We start from the raw sequence: 21,537 nt of genomic DNA, 5'->3' as shown, positions 1-21,537 counted from the left end.
GATGAAGAAAGTATTCATTATTACAAATGTCTACTGCAATCTTTCGTTTATATATGCTCATCATATCCGACGAAACTGATTCAATTGCATATCCCAAAACAAATCATTCTATATATTTGAGCACGAAAATTCCACAATTAGGCCTATGGAAGAAATAGTTTAGTGTTAGATTAAATGGCTAAGTTCAGGAAATTAAATATTCTACTAAAAAACAAGTCGCTTAAATGTTTACCCATTGTTTTCATAATTTAGGTAGGGTATAATCTCCTGATCCATTTGTTTATTTCTATGTTTCCTTATATCTCGTCTAGAAGAAAAAGCTGCAGTCTTCAATAATGCTTGTACCATAGTCAATGAAGCTTTTGCATGTGCTTTTACTTGATCCGGTGTATGGACGTTATTACTGCAATCATATATTTGAAATTTTTATTCAGGAATATTGACAAGGAAAATATTCCAATTATTGCCCGGATATGAGCACGAAATTAATATATACTTGTATCTTATCCAAGGAGGACCAAATATAGGTGCTTTGCCATTCACATAACTTTGCAAAAGAGTTCCATCAGGTTCACCTCTGGTGGTTCCCATTCCTGTGTCAATATGCCACGTCATGTGACGAGCACATTGCATTTCAAATTTGAAATCCATAATTGCATATTCTTTTCAAACAAGTGGACAACTATCATTCATGAGCCGCCTCAATAGTTTTAACTCTAGCTTAATGTTCTGATGAAATAAATAGATATAAACTAGATTATATATATCGAATATGAAATAAAATCTATTGTAATTCATAGACTTTATTTACAACATATTTATGTCATGTGTTTGATCCATTAGAGTTTTCAACATGTCTCTTTCGAAGACATTGTTACTGTCATCGTCCAAGTATACACTGTATGACATAATTTTAATTAATTTCAAATAAATCAAAAGAGAACTTGAACATTTGAGCTAATACAAGTACAATTAAATTTGTTACCCAGATTGATTCTCCAATATAAAATTTCTAATTTTTATGTATATTTCCATAGGATAGTCTTCCAAAGGACGACCTGATGATGATGATGACTGTATTTGTTTCCCCTTGTTTTTCTTCTCTTTTATCGACCTTTCAGAGCTTTCAATTTGTTCAGCTGTTGATATCTCCTTTGGTTTATCGCAAAAAACAACAGTTGTATCGAGAGGGACATCTTGTTGCATGGAAGTTCAGTGTTTCCTGTTTTTGTTCATTGACATAGGATCTCATTGAACTTAAACTGGTGCCAATATAAGATTGCATACCCTGGTATACATCTTCCTGCCACTTCTGTTGCTGTTGAAAAAATTACCTTTGGTTGTCAAGAATCATTTGATAATGACGTTGCATGTAATCTTCTTGCCATTTTCTTGCTTCTCAAATAACTGTTTTTGGTTTTCAAGAACCACATGGTAGTGAGCTCTTGATTATTCAGCAAATTTTGCCTTCAAGTTGCTGTATACACCAGACATGTCTGATGCTATGTGTTTCCTGTAGATACCCAACAATTCTTCCATTTTATCTTTACTTAGGGAGTTGGAGCCACTAGGAACAGAGCTAAACCCAAATACAGGTAAAGATGTAGAAGTACCGGGAATCGTCGTTTCTTGCACATATATATTGTTTGGGATTTGTTGTATTGCATTATCCAATACTCCATTTAAAATCACATCTAATCTACTGTGTCCATTATCTACTGGCAATGAAAGAGTTCTGGCAATCACTTGGATCTGTAATCAAAATGAAATACCAAAATCGTTTATTTTGAATTTAATTTAATTTTAAGATAATTGAATGTGAGAGTAATTGTACATTCATAAAAACATACTTTACGAGTAGACAAAAATATCCTTTATCTCTTTTTCAATTACAAATTGGTTGGATTTCCACTTGTACATTCTTGGACTCTGTGGTGTTTTATGCCTATGACGTCCAAATTTCTTTCCGATCTTTGGAAATGCTTTATATATCTAATATTGCAAGATAATTAAAAATAATTGTACATAATAATTCAATACAAGAATAGTGACTAATTACCTGGAATGCAAGTGGATACCCATGTAACGTATACTTGCATTCTGTTTGTTCATTCCATTGCATCCTTTGCATTCTTTCAGATTGTGATGCTTCTTTGTGACCCCATGAATATGCAAGAAACTCATCCAGATGCTCAACCATGCCAAGAGTTCTATAATCAATTTGTCTTGCAGTGGGTGTCAACACACATTCGACCAACATGACTAAACCAAGCTTCAATTTATCTTCTTCATGTTCGCACGCATGGAATGCTTAAAAAAGCATTCTCATACTGATTCATTTTTTGCCATTAAAGTATTGATTTCTAAGACGATCATTTGTATCATCAATATCCATGGATGGTTCATGGCAAGGTAATCTAGTAATAAGACAAAATCCTTGCATACCAAACCTGGCTACACGGTCGCCTAACCTTACCCAAATTTCATCATTTTCCCACAATTCACAAGCCTCAATATAAATTCATGCACCAACCTACTACTAAATTGTACATTTTTTCCTTTGTAGAAAACTCCATAAAGAAACCCATAAAAATTACTGCACATCAACGAAAATTGTTTATTGGAATCTATAAATTCTACAAAGTCTTTAAGATATTCGAAATTTGGATACTGGATAATTGTAGCGGAAAACCATTGGTCTGAAGAAATTATATATTCTAGAGATATCTGCATAAATTATTCAAAAAATCATAACGTATATATGAATGAATCTAAGAATTAAAAATAGAGAAACTTTTATTAAGAGTTCTAAATAAACATTATATCTTCATAGTCTATACATGCATAAATATTGTAAAATTGATAATAAAATATCTTATTTCTGTGTCTAGACAGTCCAGACAATTCGTGACATGAAATTAGGCATAGAAACCACTATATTCATAATACGGAGGCTTGGGAAGCTAAGGCTTCCATGCTACGGAGGCCCAAGCCTCCATATGGCTTCCATAATCACGGAAGCCTTATGGGTAAAATTGTTACCCATACACATAGATCTGTGCATATTTCTTTCATTGTAAATTTTTGGGTAAAATTGTTACATTTTTTAGCCATTTTCACAGCTTCTCCTGTTTAAATCTATGGGTAGTTTCTCTTGCTAAATGTATAGACTTCTGGAACTCAATTTTTAGACAAATAATAAATGAGTTATAGACCAACCACAAGATAAAAAGGTATTACACGTGAGTTGTATATTTTTGTTGTTTTATGCATTTGGTCAATAATCAATGAAGTAATTTTGTTGTGTTATGAAATATAAACTATTCACACGTTTTATACAATCTCAAATCTACATCTTTGTTTGAATTCTTCAATATCATACACAAAATCATACATCAACATATTCAAGTATATTTAGATATTTACAATTCAATTTATTTAAGTTAAATAAATAACTAAATCAAATTTTCCTTCCATTACAATGAAGGTTTGTAGCCCCCCGGTGAATACAACTTCATTTAATTCAGAGTCATTCTTGTACTATGTTTAAACCTTTGTCAACCCATATCCATGTTCAGTCATTATGAATCAATAGAGTATGAGTATGATAAGATTTTATCGTGTACATCCTGATCTTTTTTCTTTTTTAAAATTTGACGTCATTTTATTAAATTTATAATAGGGAGAACGAATAAAATATAGTTTTACATATTTTGTTCTGAGTATAAATCCTTGAACTCAAGCTATTTCTGTACTATCAGTAAATGAATATTACAAGTAATTCCCATTTCTGTACTATCAGTAAATGAATATTACAAGTAATTCCCATATCTCATGCAGACAACAAGGTATGACAGTATATGGCTAATGATAAGATTTTAAGCAGGACATAGTTGTTCTACTTTTTATAAAAATAAAATAAAATTAAGAAAAGAAGATAAAGTACGGGAAACCGAATATGATATAATTTTACATATCTATATATATCTTCTTTTATTTGTCAATTGGATATCTCAAAATTGTTTGCAATAGATATCTTCCTTTTGTGTGTATTTTACCTCTATTATTCTGTTGCAAAATTGTCACAATAGAAGAACAGTACCAGCTTCTACCAGAAATTATTTCCAACAATCAAAAGTGGAAAGCTAAGATGATTGTAGTTGAAAAAAATCATCAAAGCCTTCGAGACAAGGCAATGGAAGGTACCAGCATTTGATGTTAATGGATACTCAGGTAACTCTTCTTCATACATTTTTTCTTCATTTCTTTTTGTTTTGTTTATTTTCTTAATCTAAGATCACGTATATTACAGTTAATTATAAGGTTCCTCATCATTTTTCAGGATAATACTATTCAGACTTGCTTATATGATTCCAATATCACTGTTTTTGAGGATCAACTTGTTCTGGGAAAAACTTATACTATTTCGAAAGCTTATGTGAAGAACAATACGACAAACTATAGATATTCGACTGGCTCTCTACAATAGACAATATCTGAAGAAACTCGTATTGAAGAATTGAATGAAGATAATCTAGAGTTTGTATTCTCAATATATCAACTGACGCAGTTTCATGAAATCAAACAATACATGGATACAGATACTGATTTAAGTAAGATGAAATTTTATAGACTTTAAATAATCATTTACTGATTCTACAGAAATATAGTTTCTTTCAAATTTGTACTACTTGTGTTCAGAAAAATGAAAATTTGATGTCTCATTTCAAATTTTCAAATATACTTGTAGTTGCAGTTGATATGACGCCCAAACGATTGATTCAATACAAAGATGGCAGCCAAACTTGGTTGTAAGATATCATACTTCTAGATATGAATTTCAAAAAAAATGATGCTTACACTTTGGGATTCATTTGTTGACAGATAATGCTTACTCATAGAAGACATTATTGACAAAAAGTCAGTCATCTTTGCAACCCGTCTAAATGTTACATCATTCTTTGGTATGTTCTATTGTATTATTTAAACTCCTCTTAAGGCATATGTTACATTCTTTACACATTCTCCATATTGATATTATATAGGTTTAAAATTATCCACGAAAGTCCGTTCCACTTTCTTCATAAATACACCTTTCAACACACTAAAACAAATGACAGAATGGTATGTACAAAGTGCTATATTTTATCATTCTTTTTTTCTTTCCTCTCGGTCATTTTTCCATACATTACTATTGGATTTACTAATTATCTTCATATCTTTTGATTAGGGTAAGAACAAATTCCATTAAAATAGACGATTTTGTATTGAAAAAATTATACATGGACAAAAGCCCTACGAATCTTTCTCCACATGTGCGAAGTAAATTCACTCGGATCACTCCTATTCAAAATCTTCAAAGACGCCTTCTAGCGGTAATGTTAAGGTTACGTGTGCTATTCAACCGGCGTATATTTATTTCCTAATATAGAGATATATATTACAAGATATACTCAATCATATTATTTATTTTTCCTCGTAATTTCTCTAAGTATATCCATACTGGTAACAATGAAAGTTTTATTGGGTAAACGACACAACAACGATAGATAAAATTGATAGCAAATCTTGGTACGTGGCTTGCAACAACTGTTTTAGATGGTCGAATGTTGATTTTGAAGAAACATATATTTATATTTTTTGTAAGAATCCCAATTCCAAAGCTATTCATCGGTAAAGGATACTAACAATTAATTACTTTTTACTTCATTTGATGCAGATAAAATATTTACTCATGCATGACCTTTCTACTTTCCTTTATTACTCTTGCATCTACTAATACTGATTTCTTATTCACTTTAGGGCTAGAGCATATGTGCAGCTTTCATATGTCAAAGGATCACTCAGTGCAAATGCAATTGGTGAACCAACTGAGAAACTATTATTTACAACTTCAGTCTCTGATGGAGAAAACCAAATTTGTAAGAAATCCAACCTAGCTCAAACATTTTTCCATTCAATACATATTTTACTCGAATAATATTTATACAATTTAAAATTAACACACAGGGTTCAAAGACAAACTTCAAAGCAATCATTAAAAAAATGCAGGATACTGAACAAGCTTTCTACTTAAAAGCATCGCAAAATGAACCTAATTCATCAAGTTACAGATTTAATATCATTTCTGTAACAGACTTATACCATGCAATCCAAACAAATATTGACCATACAAGTCTTGAACCAAAAATCCAAACAAAGGTTGACAGTCAAGTTGTGGTTACAGCAGTTGGAAAAAATATTAATACAGACTATCAAGAAGATTAGTCACATCTAGCAAAAAAAACCTTTTCAAATCTTCCAATGATAGTTCTAGTTCGAAAGTGGCTTGTCATGAAAATATAAGTTCAGACACAAATCTATTTGCTCAAAAAGAAAAACTGGAATAAATGGTGGTTGTAATCTTTTTTGTGAAACCAACCTTTTGACAAGAGTATGCTGTTTCATTTTGTGAAATTTGTCTTTTTTGTAAATTTGGCCTTGGAATTCTATTTTGTTAAGTACGTGTAGTTTCCTAATCAGAAGCTGCCAAACAAAAAAATAATGACAAATGATGTATATTAAATGTAATCCCTACATCGTCCATGCCAAAAATCAGTCATTATTTAGTTTATCTTGGATATACTTTATAATTAACAATGATAATGAAATTAATTTTTATTCTCTCTTATCTATCATTGACTGTAATCCAAACACATAATTAACTACGATGAATTTACAAATCACAATCAAACACATCAATATGTATACTATTATCTCAATTATTTGCTGGTTAGTTCCTTGTCAATAATTCCATCTTCCCACATATTTTCAAACATATTCAATACATACGCTAACCAAACCATAATTCATGCAAAGCTCATGCATCACGTGTAGCATAGACTAGTTTGTGATAAAAAATGTATCTTTTTGCCGTAAAGTTACGCCAAGAATCATGTTACACGTGCAATTTAATTTTAGAATTTTGGGTAACAACTCATAGTTGATAACATTGCATTCAACTGTTTCAAACAACGGCTCTTGCCGCTAACTCGTTTATCAAAATGTGTGTTGTAATGGAAAAATAGCTTGCTTATTTATTTTCTTCAATTTATTAGGTGTTGAAGTCGTGGAGAGATTTGCATACTATGGAATAAGTTTGAACTTCATAAGCTATTTGACGGGACCATTGGGCCAATCCACTGCAACTGCGGTGAAGAATGTGAACGGGTCGCTTTTGGGTGCTTTTGTGGTCGGCTCGTTTCTCGGTCGCTACTGGACCATTATTGTTGCCTCTGGGCTATATATCCTGGTCAGTACAAAAGCTCATCGATCTTTTGAAACTTCTATATTTAGAAACTTTCCAAATGATTGAATTGAGCATGTTTTCTACAATGTAAATGCAGGGAAAATTGATTATTTGTGTGTAGATATAATAATATTTAACACAACTATTTTAAACATAAACATATAAATAATATAATTCAATAAGAATACAAACATAAGAGGAGAGTTAAAAATGGCAAGTCTTGGGAGTCACGTCGATAACGTTGTACTGAAGTCGTGTCGCCTTCCCTTCATGCGGGTTCTTTCGACACTACACCACTCCAAGATAAAACTCAAGTGGCTCTCCTTCTATGGGCACGACCGTAGGGAGATAATTAAACGAGCCTTTCATCAAGTTGCCACAAACCATAGAAATATAGTATAAAATAATTAGAGAGTAGTATGAAAACAATAGAGAGTATTTTTTGTGTTTGACTTGTTTTTGTATCAAAGAATGTGAAATCCACCACTTTTTACAGTAGAAAATTCAACTCCCTACATTTATATCATTAAAACCTAAGTTATAATAAGTACTATCGTATTTTAATTTTATGTTAAAACTTAAAATTAAAAGGTTTTAATTTGAAATGTTGAAACTTTTATTCTTAAGTTACAACGTAAATTATGAGATTTAATTTTGTATTAAAAGTTAATATTGAAATCAAAATGAAAATTAACATTTATTGTGAAAGTTTAAAACTTTAAAATATGTTCCAACAATCCCCCACAAGTTTTAAACTTTCAAAATAGATAAATAGATATAATAGTGGCAACGTTATACTATGTAATAAGTATAGGTGTCTTTTGGATTTGAACCTCACTTAGTGATAACAATTTTCATTTGAGGGAACCATAATGGACTAAGCCTTGAATTAGATCCTTTTAGTCAAACTTCAATTGTTCCACACACAGTATCGATTTAGGCTCAGTTCATAGCAGGTAGAGCTATTAATGGCCATGCGCTCTAATCTTGATTCTTGTAAGAGTCTCTAGGGAATAGCACAATCTCATAACCACAACCTCATGGCAACTCTTACATAGGTGAGTCCGCTAAGGGGGTGTGTGACCCATCCCTTTTATAGTAGAAAATTCAACCCCCCACATTTATATCATTAAAATATAAGTTATAATATGTATTATGGTATTTTAATTTTATGTTAAAATTTAAAATTAAAAGGCTTTAATTTGAAATGTTGAAACTTTTATTCTTAAGTTACAACCTAAATTATGAGATTTAATTTTGTATTAAAAGTTAACATTGAAATCAAAATGAAAATTAATATTTATTGTGAAAGTTTAAAACTTTAAAATATGTTCAAACAGTAAATGGGTCTATCAGGGCATCTCCAACCATGACACCATTGCACCATTTTTTGGTGCAAAGTTGCTTCAACCCAACACCAAACTTTGTACCATTTTGGTGCAAAATGGTGCAAAATGAATAGTGTTGCACCAAATATGGTGCAACACTATTCACTTTGCACCATTTTTCACCAAAATGGTGCAAGTGTAAAATGTCCCTTTTGCCCTTATTTAACATTTTCCAAATAAATTTGTTGATGGTATTTATGTCATTTGTGCTATATATTTTTTAATACAATAAATTATTATTTTTATTTTTATTAATATTAATATTAATATTAATATTATTTGTATTTAAAATAAATTTTAAATGTAAAATATAATAATTAATAAATTAATTAAAAGACGAAAGCAATTTAAAATACATCAAACAGGATTATTTATTAAAGTTAACACGAAATATATTAAATAGCGACATACATACGATAATCTAATTTTATTTTTAAAAAAAGGATACATAAGGATACATACATACCCTTGCTCATCATAAATAAATTAAGGATAAAGAAACTCACATTGCACTTCAAAATGCATTAATCGATCATTTGTGGGATGAACATATGAATTATGAGAATTAAATTGCAAAAATTTAGCGATTTCGTAATATCATCTATTCAAATTCGAAATGCATTGTACTATTTTCTGACGACATGATTTCATATTTTCGTTGTTGTAGTATTTTTATTAATTGTTCTATGTTTTTTATATTTATTAATGAATTTAATCTTTTCCGTAATTTAACATAATTATTTATTTAGTCATTTATGTATTTATGAAATAATTAAATAAATAATATTTCAAATAAGTAAATTATAAAGAATAAAAAAAGGGAAGAAAATGGTTAAATACTGTTCATTTGGTGTAATTTTTAGTGTAATGGTTGGAGATGAATTTTAGTTTGGTGCAACATTTGGTGTAAAATGGTGCAAAATTTGGTGCAGGGTTGGAGATAACCTCAGCTACTGGAGTTTTCTGTATGTTAGAAGAATTTTGGATTTTTCTGGGGTTGCTTTAATGTAGAATGGGTTGGGGAGGGGAAGATTAACTTGTGCTCACATAATGGTTATGACTTATGATAATCATACAAAGACGAAGTGGGATCCCGACTATTTCTGCAGCATTATTGCTATCTGCGGTGTACATGACTGAAAATATTTAGAGGCCCGTGATTTAGATGCTTGTGTCAATATTTGAATACATTACATATCAGTATTTAAAATGCGTTGAAGCATTACAAGACTTGTTTACGGCTGTATGCATTAGTTTTACACATTTGATGAAGAGTGATCTCAACGTTTAAACATTTTTGACAACTTATTAACAAGCTGAAAAATATTACTCTGCCTTTCTGTTCATTAGGCACCTCTAATTTTTATGAAGAGTTCATGATGCAAACAGCATACAGAATTTGAGTATTATTTTGTCTCTCTTTGTTTTGAACTACATTCAAGACAACCTAAGTTGGGGTCTTGGCTTTGGAATTCCCTGCATTGTCATGTGCCTTGCACTAATAATATTTTTGCTTGGAACTATGACTTACCGATTTAGCATACAGTGTGATGAAAGAAAGCCCATCTATGAGAATTGGTCAGGTGTTCCTGAATGCGGCTAGAAACTGGCGGACTACCTCGGTCACGATATCTGAGGAAGAGGACGCTTGGTGTATTCTGCCTAATGTAGGCTCTCAACAATTCAAGTAAGTCAACTATCCTTTGTGCGTGTTTGAATTGCGATGCCAATTTTGGAATTACAACTCAAACTCTTGGGCTAAGATGAAACCGGGTTGAGGCCCAATTGATTGGATACTACACACATTGCCCAATAACACAATGAGGAGGCCCAAAACCCGAGCCCATATACACTGCCACATGTGATACTCCGGACCGTTGGATCTCCCTAACCTAAATCTACCGTGACGAACCCTTATATATATATCGTCTGATATTTTTTCCTAACTCTAATCTCATTTTATGCGTTTTCTCTCTATCAGTTTTAGAACTCTCTAGACTAGGGTTTTTCTGAGTGATCTCTTCTTCCTTCGATCTCTCTTTGTCTACTTTGTGGTTTTCCCTTGAATCTTCTGTGATCTCGGGTGTTATTCTTTGTGATCTAAAGAGTCTATGTGATTCTAGAGAAGGAAAGTAGTTGATTCTGGTTTTGGGGGTTTTCAGTCGTCCGTTGAAGTAGCCAAGTCGAGTCTGTGTTGGCTTGGGATATTTGGGGTTTCCTGTTGTACAGAAGGGTACAATGTCTCTCTGAGCCCAAAATCAATGATACCTTAAGTCCTGTAGTCGAATGGAGTCTGTGATGTTTTGACAGAAATTATTACTGAATTATACTTAGTGTATTTTTTCTGATTCTGGTGTAATAGTGGTATCAGAGCTTAGTGTGGTGTTTAATCTCCGTTCGAAGAAGATCTAGTTGTAAGAAGTCAATTCTTACAGTGAGATCTTAAGGGGTTATCTAGGGTTTCGATTTTTTTCTGAAAACCCTAGATCTGTTTTTGTTAAATGATCTCATATATTCTTGATTAATATTTCTAAGTGTATATTGGATTGACGATTGTTACTGTGTGTGACACATTAGACCCCTGCAGGCGTATCTTAAGACGAACTCTTGGTTCGTGTATGATTCTTGAGTGACCAGTAGCGTACTTGTGGCTTTCTTGGTCGATTAGTAGTCTTAACTTGACTACTACTGTGGTTTGCATCCTCTACTTAACATTTTACTCAATCTGCAATGCCAAAATAATATGTTATATGCATGCTGATTATGAAGTAAATTGTTATACAGTTGAAATAGATCTTCTTGTGAACTGTGATATACGTTTGTAGTTAAAATTTTGGTAAACTGCATTAGTTTATTGTTTCATTGTGATACATTCATAATATCCTTGCTTTGGATTCTGATGTCCCAAATTGAGCCTTGACCTGAGGACTTGATCTTCACGGAATCCTAGTGAATTTGGGCATTTGGGGTCTGAAGTGTATTGCATCATTCATTCTATCATTCCTGGATATTGTGAATTCCCTATGTGTTGTTATTTTTCCTTTGATTCTCAAGTCTTCTAGATACTGAATAATTTGATTTGATTCTTGTTACCTTTCAAATTTTATTCTGTATCTATCTATTCTGTTGAACACTGAACCTCAAATAATTCTTTCTTTTGATTGATTAAGAACTCCAAATGTCAACTGCTAAGTTTGAACTTGGGGTTTTTAATGGAAAAAGGGGACTTCCCCATTTGGCAACAAAAAATGAGAGGGATCCTTGTTCAACAGAAAGTTGTAAAAGCTATAACTGCTGATTTTCCTGAGACTATGACTGAAGAACAAAAAATAGAATCTGATGAACTTGCCTATACCTCTATCATACTGCATTTATCTGACCAAGTGTTAAGAAAGGTTGGAAAACTTGATAAGGCTAAAGTTTTATGGGATAAACTTGAAAAACTGTATTTAACAAGTCTTTACCAAATAAAATATTTCTTTTGGAAAGTTTTTTCAGTTTTAAAATAGACCCTTCCAAAGATTTAGAAGACAATCTTGACATCTTTAATAAACTTGTTCAAGATATAACTAATGCGGGTGATAAAGTTTCTGAAGAATACAAAGCTGTTATTCTTCTAAACTCATTACCTAAAGCCTATAAAGATGTTAAAACTGTTATTAAGTATGGTAGGGATGAGTTAACCCCTGAAGTTGTTATTAATTCCTTAAGAAGTAAAGAATTAGAAATTAAATCTGAAAGGTAGGGAAGGGAATTTGAAAGTTTATTTGTTAGAGGTAGATCACTTACTAGGCAAGGTAGTATTCATGAAAATCAGAGACATCAAGGAAATAACAATAACAAGAAGAAATGGAAAGGAAGACCTAGGTCTAAGTCTAGGACTGGAAATAGAAAGTGTTATGGATGTGGAAAAACTGGTCATTTTATTAAAGATTGTTACAAGAAAAAGAATGAACAGAGAGAAAAGAGAGTGGATGCGGGTAATGTAGTTGAGCCCCAAGGACATAAAACTGTGGATGTCTATGTTGTTACAGAACCCATAACTGACTTGAATACTGTTAATTTTTCTGGTAATAATGACCAGAGTCAAGAGTGGATACTTGACTCTGGTTGCACCTTTTTTATGACCTCTCAAAGGTCATGGTTAGAAGATTTTAAAGAAATAAATGGTGGTGAGGTGGTAATGGGTAATAATGCAGCATGTAGAGTTTTAGGAACTGGTAGTATGACTTTGAAATTTGAAAATGGATATATCTTTACTCTAGAAAGAGTAAGATATGTTCCTGATTTAAACAGAAATTTAATTTCAATAGGAAATCTAGATGACATTGGCCTGCAAGCCAAACTAGGTAATGGATTGTTAAAAATAATTAAAGGCTCACTTGTAATTTTCAAGGGTGCCAAAAGAAATGGAATATATGTCACTAGAGCTGAAGTTATTTCAAGTCTCATTGCTGAATCCTCAACTGCTAAAGTTGATGCCACTTTAAAATGGCACAATAGGTTAGCCCATGTAAGTGAAAGAGGGCTACATATTCTGAATAAAAAGGGTGTCTTTGGAAAAGATAATATTTCAAAAATTCTATTTTGTCAGCACTGCACACTTGGTAAACAACATAGACTTCATTTTAATACTGGAAGGCATAAGACTACTTCAATTCTGGAGTATGTACATGCTGATTTATGGGAGCCTTCTTCTACAGTTACCCCAGGAGGAAATAAATATTTTCTGTCTTTAATTGATGATTTTTCAAGAAAGGTTTGGATTTTTCTGTTAAAACAGAAGTCAGATACATTTGAAAAATTTAAAGCTTGGAAAACCTTGATTGAAAATCAGACTGGGAAGAAAATGAAAATCTTAAGAACTGATAACGGTCTAGAATTTTGTAATGCTAATTTTGATCAATTATGCAAAGTTAGTGGGGTCCTTAGGCATAAAACTGTACCCTATACCCCTCAATAAAATGGAGTTGCTGAGAGGATGAATAGGACCATTCTAGACAAGGTTAGATGTATGATGATCAGTTCTGCTGTCCCTAAAATACTATGGGGTGAGGCAGCAATGACAGCTGTGTATATCATTAATAGAACTCCTTCTAGTGCCTTAGATGGTAAAACCCCTGAGGAGGTGTGGTCTGGAAAAACTCCAGATTACAGTCACCTTAAAATTTTTGGTTGTGCTGCATTCTCCCATCAAAGTATTGGTAAACTTGAACCAAGATCCATAAAATGTGTTTTTATGGGATATCCTGAGGGTGTGAAAGGATATAGACTGTGGGATAAGAGTGTTAAGGGGTTTAGGATGATCACAAGTAGAAATGTGACATTTAATGAGTTGGATATGCCCTGCATGTCTGAAAAACATCAAAAACCTGAATCTATGACTGATAAAAATGAGGAAACCAGGCTGCAGGTGGAGCTTAAAACACCTACAAAACACACTGATGAAATTGAGACTGAAAATGAAGAAGTTTCAGAAGCTGAAATGGAAGAGAATATAACTGTTCAAGAAGAAGGTGGAGAAGAAAATCCCTTAGAAGACTATCAGTTAGCTAGGGATAGAGATAGGAGAGAAATTAGGAAACCTCTTAGATTGAGAGACTATCTATCTCTTGCCTTATTGTCATTTCAAGATCTTACTTTTAAAGAACCTAAATCATATGAGGAGGCTGTGAGCTGTGAGCTGTCAAAAGAGTGGCAGCTAGCTATGGAAGAAGAGATGAACTCTTTGTTAAAGAATAACACCTGGACTTTAGTCCCCAAGCCAAAAGACAAATCCATAGTTGACTGTAAGTGGAATTATAACATAAAAGAAGGTAATAATTTGAAACAGCCCATTAGGTTTAAAGCCAGTTTAGTGGCAAAGGGTTTTACACAAAAACCTGGGATTGATTATAATGAGATCTTCTCACCTGTGGTTAAGTATACAACCATTAGGGTCATGCTTGCTTTCATTTTGACTTAGAACTTGAACAAATGGATGTAAAAATTACCTTTTTGCATGGGGATTTGGATGAAACCATTTATATGTGTCAGCCACCAGGTTTCATTGAGTCTAAGAATTCTGATTTTGTGTGCTTATTAAAAAGATCTTTGTATGGGCTTAAACAATCACCAAGACAATGGTATAAACGTTTTGATAACTTTGTGTCATCAGTTGGTTTCCTTAGGAGCTCATTTGATCATTGTTTATACTTTAAAAAGGATAAAAATGATTCTGTAACTGTTTACCTGCTTCTGTATGTGGATGATATGTTGTTAATAGGTCAACATATGAGTGATATTAATGACATTAAAAGATCTTTATCTTCTGAATTTGAAATGAAAGACTTGGGCCATGCTAGAAGAATCCTAGGTATGGATATTAAGAGAAATAGGTCTAAACAGACTCTCTTTCTCACACAATCTTCCTATGTGGAAAATGTGTTATCTAAATTTGCTATGCATGAATCTAAGTCTGTTACTTTACTACTTGCAAGTTATTTTCAATTAAGTAAAGATCAGTCTCCCGTTGATGAATCTGATGTGAAATATATGCAAAAAGTCCCTTATTCTAATGTTGTGGGGTCTGTTATGTATACTATGGTATGTACTAGACCTGATGTTGCTCATGCAATCAGTACCTTAAGTAGATTCATGGCCAATCCTGGCCCTGAACATTGGACTGCTTTGAAATGGTTACTTAGATAGTTAAAAGGGTCCTCTAACTTGGGTTTATGTTTTAATCCATGTAAAGAAGGTATTGTGTTAAAGGGTTTTGTTGATTCTGATTATGTGGGGGACAGGGACAATAGAAAATCAACCACATCTTATATTTTTACTTTGTGTGACACTTGTGTAAGTTGGAAATCACAATTACAGTCTATTGTTGCATTGTCTACTACTGAAGCAGAATATGTGGTTGCTACTGAAGCCATAAAAGAGGCAGTATGGCTTAAAGGATTATTATGTGAATTAAATGTTTTGTCTCATCTAGTAGTAGTATACTCAGATAGTCAGAGTGCTATTCATTTATGCAAGAATCATGTCTTTCATGAAAGAACGAAGCATATAGATGTTAGGATGCATTTTATTCGTGACATTATCCTTAAGAATTCAATAGTACTTGAAAAAATACCTACTGAATTTAATCCAGCAGATATGGGAACCAAGGTTCTTCCCCTTAATAAGTTTAAGTCTTGCTTAAAAATGCTGAAAATTGATGCTGGGTAATTCTTTGTGATTTGCAGGTACCTGTGTATCCATCTTGATGATGTAGACTATGAAATCAAATAAAACAAGTGGATGGAATTGCTGTTTTTATTATTTGTTGATTTCTGGTTCAGTTTGAGTCATTGGCATCAAGATGGAGATTGTTTGAATTATGATGCCAATTTTGGAATTACATCTCAAACTCTTGGGCTATGATGAAACCGGGTTGAGGCCCAATTGATTGGATACTACACACATTGCCCAATAACACAATGAGGAGGCCCAAAAGCTGAGCCCATATACACTGCCACATGTGATACTCCGGACCGTTGGATCCCCCTAACCTAGATCTACCGTGATGAGCCCTTATATATATATCGTCTGATATTTTTTCCTAACTCTAATCTCATTTTACGCGTTTTCTCTCTAACAGTTTTAGAACTCTCTAGACTAGGGTTTTTCTGAGTGGTCTCTTCTTCCTTCGATCTCTCTTTGTCTACTTTGTGGTTTTCCCTTGAATCTTCTGTGATCTTGGGCGGTATTCTTTGTGATCTAAAGAGTCTATGTGATTCTAGAGAAAGGAAAGGAGTTGATTCTGGTTTTGGGGATTTTCAATCGGTCCGTTGAAGTAGCCAAGTCGAGTCTGTGTTGGCTTGGGATATTTGGGGTTTCCTGTTGTAAGAATGGTACAATGTCTCTCTGAGCCCAAAATCGATGATACCTTGAGTCCTGAAGTCGAATGGAGTCTGTGATGTTTTGACAGAAATTAATACTGAATTATACTTAGTGTATTTTTTCTGATTCTGGTGTAATAGTGCGTATCTTGTCATTTGGAAGGGAAAAAAATACCTCTTGACTTTGCTTTATATGATTGAAACACGTTTATATCCTTTTACTCAAAAATTTTGTTAATATATAAATGATTGATTTAATGGAATCAATCTCACTTCGTTTCCTTTCGTTATTACAATTTTTGTTGTAACAGACTTCTTAATAAACCATTGGTTGCACCTGATGGTTCAGACTCCTAGAATTCTACTATGATCAGGTTCCTAGTGATCTGAAACGTATCGGCCTTGCTCCATACCTCACTATATTTGGCATAGGGAATTTCTTGAGCAGTTTTCTTATCTTTGTGGTGGAAAAAGCTACCAGTGGCCCTGCTCGAGACGGTTTTCGAACAATCTTAATCAGGCTCATATTGACTACTTCTATTGTCTACTGGATGGGATTAGCGCTGTTGCATTCACTGCCTACTTGTACTTTGCAAAATCTTGTATCTATAACAGAAGAAATAGTCTTTGAATTTGCAACTTGGGTGGAGAAAGCCACTCGTAGGTCAGGATAGCAGTAATTAGCGCTACCTCTTGGTAAATTCTATTGTTGTAAGTTGTTACCTCCTTGCCACGTGTATAGTATTAGAGATTAATCAAATAACAAACCAATATGAAGAACATTTATAACTAGTTTGTAATTATCTTACATTTTCATTAATTTGTACTTGATATTTTGTATTCAGTCGATATCTTGTACTCTGGTTAAGGGTGGACAAAAGAACCTGAACTAACCATATGAAATCAGAACTGTTTTTGTTTGGTTCTGTTTGGGTTAATTTATACCATCTCTGATGTTGACTGGGCAAGTAACATCAAGGCACAACTCGGTTGCTTGGAGTTCCTGTAAGCAAAAGACAGTAACCCACCCACTCATCCACTGAAGTCGAATATCGATTTGTTGCCAGCAGCACCTTGAAAATTATTTGGATCAAATTTGTGCTTAGTGAACTTGCCATTGTTCTTAATTCACTTGAGTTTTTTTTTATTGTGATAGTGTTGGAGCCAACTACTTATGTGCTTCCACTCAAAAAAGAAATCCTGTTTTTCACTAAAAAATGAAACACAGAGAGGTCGGCATCCACTTCATTTCCATCCATGTCCGATCTGGCGCAGTGGCACCCTCCGTGTTTCCCACGTCTCCACTTCATATCAACCACTGAAGCTCTAACCAAACTACTATCTTGCGCTCGACTTCAACTTCGATCAAATATTGGTGTTTCTGGTGGTACCACTGTAAGTATTATGCCCTAAGTCCAATCAACTTTGGATATAAATACCTTTGATATATAATTAATGCAATTTAATGGCAGATCTATTATTTAATTAATATACAATTAAATAAATAATAGAGTCCGAAGATTCAAACCTCCGTAATTTATTAATCACAAGGAGTTGTGATTGTGAGATACAAATTACATCTGATTGAATCTTAAATCATCCACGGTCATAAATAATAACGAGATACGGATATCGTTATTACGGATAGATCATCACGTGTGACATTTCTTACTTGTGAAGTAAGTAGCTGATCTCACAAGTTAAAGTGTGGTGACACTTAAATTAACACGTGGATGTTTTGCTATAGAACAAAACATTGGAAACCCGTCGAGAGATTCCACATGGATAACTATCTGAGTGTCAGTGGTTAATCTCTAATGTTCGGTAGTGGAATTGGTCCTTTGACTTGAGGTCGTCATGGTACCTTATATGAGGACGGTCATACTTTGGCGATGTTGGATGTTGCTCTGAAAATGGCCGTTAATACGACATCGTTCGAGTACGTCAAGAATCATATGAAGGTTGTAATTGATCAATAAAGGATTCGTCACTCTTAGATAGTAGGAGATTATGATCTGCGTTTCATTCAATTAAGTCAATGATGAAATCCTTGGTCAAGGTGTACTCATAAGTCGAAAAGAAGTTTTCGACTTATAATGACTTAATAGTGGAGTGAAAGATATGATCGACATTCGAGATTGACACACTTTCATACATCGTAGTTGATCGGATCATATTAATGAAGGGATTATAATTTCACGGTAAATGAACGAGTTTGGTTTTGTCACACCACATGATATTTCCCGTCACATGTATTGCCCTGACACATTGCTAGATGTCAATCAGGGACAACGAGTGTGAATTGACGATAAATTAAAAGGGAGTTTTAATTTATCAAATTTTGATTAGATCAAAATAATATTTCACGTCGTTAGACGTGTTGATTGAGAGCCTGATGGGTCACACACAAAAGAGAATTGAAAGATTGCAATTTATCAATTAATTAATTTAACAATCGTTGGATAGATTAATTAATTGGGTTGGTTATTTATAGGCCCGAATTAATTAATTGGATTAATTAATTCATGGATCTGATTTAATTAAATGGTTTAGGCCAGACCCATTTGGGCTTATATAAATAAAAGGTTAGGGTTTTCAATTCATATGGTTTTCATTATTTTTGCTGGAACAAGAGAAAAACCTAGAAGCTGCAATCTTATTCTCTGTGTGGATCACTGTTGGAGGCTGGACAATTGGACAGCTGTGGTGGCGAATCAAGATTGTTGGAACGAAAAGAATAGCAAAGAAGTTTGCAGATCTAGAAAAGGTACAATCTTATCACAATTTCTATCTAAATACAAAGGCGATTCTTGGTGGGAATCGAAAATTATTTTAAATTCCGCTGTGCATGTATAAGTAGATTCCCAACAGTGGAATCAGAGCCTACTTTGTGTTTGTTAGAAATTGTTTTATATGTTGGAGCAATTAAATGTTAATTGTTTTGCTTGCTTTAGCAATTAACGAAATAAATAATTTTTCATATTCAGAATTAGATTTTGAATAGAAATTATTTTTTGGGTTGGAATATGAAAATAAAAAAAATTTTGGAGGATCCGGCGACAATCGTTGCCGCCGGCAGGACTATGGCGTGGCAGCGGCAAGCGCCGCTGCTGGTGGTCTTCGAGCAGCTGCTTGCTGCTACTGATTTTTCCAGCAGCAGTGAGCAGATCAGCCGCAGCGAGCAACTGAAGTCGCCGCTGTTGGACAGCGACGACCTCCGCCGCAGACGCTGCCCCTTGTTGATAAGTTCCGACGGCGCACAAAGAAAAAAAAATTTGGTTCTAGGGTTTTTAGAATTGCTGGAGGCAGGGGCTTGGGTTGAAATTTTAGAAATTTCAGGCCCCTGAATGTAATTTCAATTCGGGGCAATATTGCAATTTTGATTGTAACGGGTCTGCTTGTAATTTCTGAAATTGTGAGGCCTTATTTATAATTTTAAATTGAAGGGCCTGCCTGCAATTTAATTTTAGGGTTAAGTTGTAATTTTCAAATAAAGACCTGTTTCTCTAATTTGTGAATTTGGAAGGGCCCGTTCTGAAAATTTCGAAATTGTGAGGCTTTGACTATAAATTTTAACTTGGGTCAAATTTCAACTTCAAAATGGGTTTTGAATTTAAATTTTAAATGGGTTTTAAAATTATGTTTTTAATTAGGTTTGACCCATGTTTTAATTTTGACCCAAATTAAAATGTTATTTAAAATTGACGATTTTTATATTCTCGTTAAAATATGATTTTAACTTAAATATTAAACTTTGACCCCAATTGAATTTTATTTTATTTAGGAGTGTTACCCTTAATTAAAATATTGATTCAATTGAAATTAGACTTTGACTCTAATTTAATACTTAATTAAAATTTGATTTTAATTAATTATTCACCCCGAATATATTCTAGAAATTAGAATTCGATTCTAATTTGACATTTAATTAAAATTTGATTTTAATTAAATTATCCCGCCCTAAATTTCTTCTTGGAATTAGAGTTGGACTCTAATTTGGTATTTAATTAAAATTTTGATTTTAATTAAATTAATTCGCCCTAAATATTGGAATTAGAGTTAGACTCTAATTTTGCTATTTAATTAAACTTTGATTTCAATTAAATTCAACCGCCTTAAATTGTGAAATTAGAGTTTGACTCTAATTTGATTTTTAATTAAAATTTGATTTTAATTAAATAATTCCGCCATATAATTGTTGAATTAGAGTTGGACTCTAATTTTTTATTTAATTAAAATTTGATTTTAATTAAATAATTCCGCCATATAATTGTTGAATTAGAGTTGGACTCTAATTTTTTATTTAATTAAAATTTGATTTTAATTAAATATTCCCGCTAATTAAATAATCGATTAATATGATTAATTAATTATTTAATCGTTCCGATCCATTTGTCTAAAAGAGTTTAGACGACTTAATTGCTAGAAATTTGAAATTAATTTGCATATAATATTAGATATTATATAGGTATACATTTATGTGATGAATGTATTATTAGTGGACGATTATGGACTCGACCATATGGATGTATTGAATGGTTAATTTTTATTCTTGTCGTTTTATGGGCCTGCGAGCTCTTAATTGTTTTTGGCCTGCGAGCCCGTTATTATTGTTATTATTCTGGGCCTGCGAGCTCTTAGTCATTTTGGACCTGCGAGTCCGTTATTGCTATTATTACTATGGACCTGCGAGTCCAATTTCATCTAGGTCTGCATGCCAACTAGTATAGGATATATGTTACAGCTGGAGTAATTGAAGAAACAAGAAGAGGAGGAGACCATGGAGATGGTACATTGATACTGATCAGTGTAATACCCCATAAGAATTGACCAACTAGTCTTCCTTATGGCTCGGGAAGACTAGATAGTAAAGTCCATAATTGTCCACGCTATTATATTATATGTTATATATATTTATTTGCATGGTAGATATATAATAATGTATATATTATTGTTACGATGAGACATTTCAATGCAAAATCCCTCCATGAAATAT

The 21,537-nt window shown here is 33.0% G+C and overlaps 1 pseudogene; it reads left to right on the top strand.

The window, feature by feature from the left end:
• Positions 1–4,792: 4,792 nt before the first annotated feature.
• On the top strand, positions 4,793–17,172 carry LOC111373889 (annotated as a pseudogene).
• Positions 17,173–21,537: the final 4,365 nt, after the last annotated feature.

Source organism: Olea europaea, unplaced genomic scaffold (genome assembly GCF_002742605.1).
Source record: "Olea europaea var. sylvestris unplaced genomic scaffold, O_europaea_v1 scaffold1175, whole genome shotgun sequence".
NCBI classification, from domain to species: domain Eukaryota; kingdom Viridiplantae; phylum Streptophyta; class Magnoliopsida; order Lamiales; family Oleaceae; genus Olea; species Olea europaea.
The sequence above is the reverse complement of the archived record's forward strand: the minus strand, read 5'-3'. Positions and strand labels throughout refer to the sequence as shown.